This window comes from Siphateles boraxobius, unplaced genomic scaffold, assembly GCF_051911475.1.
Source record: "Siphateles boraxobius isolate OS27281-9 unplaced genomic scaffold, OSU_SipBor_1 102, whole genome shotgun sequence".
Taxonomy (NCBI): Eukaryota; Metazoa; Chordata; class Actinopteri; order Cypriniformes; family Leuciscidae; genus Siphateles; species Siphateles boraxobius.
This window is the reverse complement of record NW_027508703.1, coordinates 545,102-547,862: the sequence shown is the minus strand read 5'-3', so window position 1 is coordinate 547,862 and position 2,761 is coordinate 545,102. Positions and strand designations below refer to the sequence as shown.

The 2,761-nt window shown below is 43.9% G+C and overlaps 1 long non-coding RNA gene across 1 annotated transcript; it reads left to right on the top strand.

The window, feature by feature from the left end:
* Positions 1-1,131: 1,131 nt before the first annotated feature.
* LOC143752268 (uncharacterized) lies at positions 1,132-2,174 on the top strand. Its single transcript, XR_013207361.1, has 3 exons — positions 1,132-1,217; positions 1,624-1,802; positions 2,136-2,174. It is a non-coding gene; the product is annotated as an uncharacterized LOC143752268 (long non-coding RNA).
* The last annotated feature ends 587 nt before the right edge of the window (positions 2,175-2,761 follow it).

Genomic DNA, 2,761 nt, shown 5'->3' with positions numbered 1-2,761 from the left:
ACCCGTTCACTGCTGTCCGAGCCCTCCACCCGTTCAATGCTGTCTGAGCCCTCCACCCGTTCACTGCTGTCCGAGCCCTCCACCCGTTCACTGCTGTCCGAGCCCTCCACCCGTTCACTGCTGTCCGAGCCCTCCACCCGTTCACTGCTGTCCGAGCCCTCCACCCGTTCACTGCTGTCCGAGCCCTCCACCCGTTCACTGCTGTCCGAGCCCTCCACCCGTTCACTGCTGTCTGAGCCCTCCCCCCGCTCACTGCTGTCTGAGCCCTCCCCCCGCTCACTGCTATCTGAGCCCTCCACCCGTTCACTGCTGTCCGAGCCCTCCACCCGCTCACTGCTGTCTGAGCCCTCCCCCCGCTCACTGCTGTCTGAGCCCTCCACCCAGCCAAGTCTCTTTGTGCCCTCCACCCGCTCACTGCTGTCTGAGCCCTCCACCCGCTCACTGCTCAATCTGTTCTCACAACCACAAGAAATCCTGACTCTTCATGATGAACCTTCACTCCCTCCTTCATCTGCCCAGGAACCAATCATTATTCTTGATGAACAAGATGAGACTGTTTCACAAAATCAGTCTCCTGTATCAACACATCACCTCGGAGGACCTGTGGATGAGTATGTTTTTCTCATTAACTTGCCTTTTTTTTTTCTGTGCATGTAGATTTTTCTATTTCTTTATCCTGTTACATTTAATCAGGTGGTTAAAATAAAATGCATGAACTTCTTTGGTTGCAGGATTGATCTACAGACCATATTCAAATTAATTAACCAATCATACCATTGATCAGCTCTACCAAACTTGGATGTCTTTTTTCCAGTAATAAACAAACATTAAGTTGTTTTGATTGATACTGTGAAGCAGCTTTGATACAATCTGTATTGTGAAAAGCGCTATATAAATATATTTGACTTGACTTGACTTGACCATATTGAAAAAAATGGTCAGCAAAGTTGATGGAAGCTTCTGTCAAACAAGCAACCAAATAAATGTGTGCAGGGATAATGTTTTACTGTGTAGCCTGCGGGCGTTCAAGCGTAGGTTCTTCAACCCTGAAGCAAAATTGGATGTTGTGTTTGTGGATGAAGATAACAATGGTGAAGGGGCAGTTGACGAAGGCGGCCCGACAAGAGAATACCTAAGGCTGTTGATGAGGGCTGTCCACCAGTCAAATATCTTTGAGGGACATGAGAAAGACCGGCAGTTGTCTCTTGATACTCAAGGTAGGGAAGCCCAAATTCTTAGGACTGTCGTCATTCAACTGGCAGATTTTTTCTAGAAATGTATAACCCGTTTAAAAATGCTTGCCTCCTTATTTCTCCAGTCTGATTTATTGTTTATTCTGTTTGGTTTTTATATGTTGGCAGGTGTCATCCTGTGTTATTGTCTGTCTATCGTCTTTTATTTGTTTAATAATTTTGCCTTGATTTGTTAATTCTTGGTTGGGATTCTTCCATGATTCTTTGTCTTTTAATGTACTGAAACAACTTTTTACATGTTTTGAAAGGTGCAATAAAGTTATTATTTGTAGTAGCACTAATATTAATCATAGCTTTAAAATATTGCTCTGCTGTAATGCTTCTTAATGTAATGCTTCTTAATACCTTACTGTTACGTTTTTAATTTTAGCTTTGCAGACTAAACTTTACACGTGGGTGGCAAAAATGATTGCTGTGTGTGTAGTCCATGGAGGAGTTGGTCCACACTTCTTTTCTGGAAGACTTTTCCATCAAATCTGTGGGATACCAACACCCCCGGCCACGGTGGATGAAGTTGGTGACCATGCTTTCAGGGAACAGTTAATAAAAGTAAGCAGGTGAAAGGCGTTATACTTTGAATGTACAGTACTGTGACAGCCCTATTTTCTATTAACTTTCTATTTATGAGTCGCTTCAAACGTGTTCAGATGCAAGTGGAAGTGCTGTATAAAAGCAGGTTACCTGCGTCACTCAGCCTTCTGCCTTGTGGCTGCGGACGAACCACAGCTGTGAGGATATCCACGAGCATCCTCATAAACACGAGCGCTATATTGATTAAACATCTAATTTATATAGGGAAGGTATCCTTACAAGCCAATTTTGCACTCGCTCCCTGACTCACTCACTATCTTTGTCTTTCTTTCTTTCTTTCTTTCCTTTTAGATACAGGAAGCAGCAACAGTCTGAGAGGCGAACAGTGTAATTGCAGAGGCAGCAGATAGTCTCAGCATCATAGGTGCCTTGAGACATGTGTCCAGTCTGGAGGAGAAGGACTCCCTTGTCCAGTCAGCTGCAGACTTCTTCGTCAATGGAAGATTGGCGACTGCCTTGGACCAGTAAGTGCCTCACCTGTCTTATTTGTCCAAAAAATGAAACCGTCATTGGACAGGACGATTCACACATTGTCACATGTTTTTATAGGTTTGCTGAGGGGTTAAAACCCCTTGGTTTACTAGAGGAGCTGAGGAAGAATCCGGCAGTGTTCTACAACATGTTTGTCAGTGAGGAGATTCCACTACAGGCGAAGGACCTAAGCACTTTATTTGACGTAGACTTCTCTGTGCAGGGCAGCAACAGGAGAGACCGTGAAAACATGACAGTATGCTTTTGGCGTGACTGGTTAATTGATATTGAAGGTATACTAGTAATTGTACAAGTTATGTAGCACAACTATTAGTGGTCATTTTGTTGTCCTGGTTGGCAGAAAAATAAATGCTAATAATGCCATAGTTGAAGTCTGGTTGTGTGAACATTGGTAGCTCCCTTAAACTTGTTCATGTTGTTGTAAT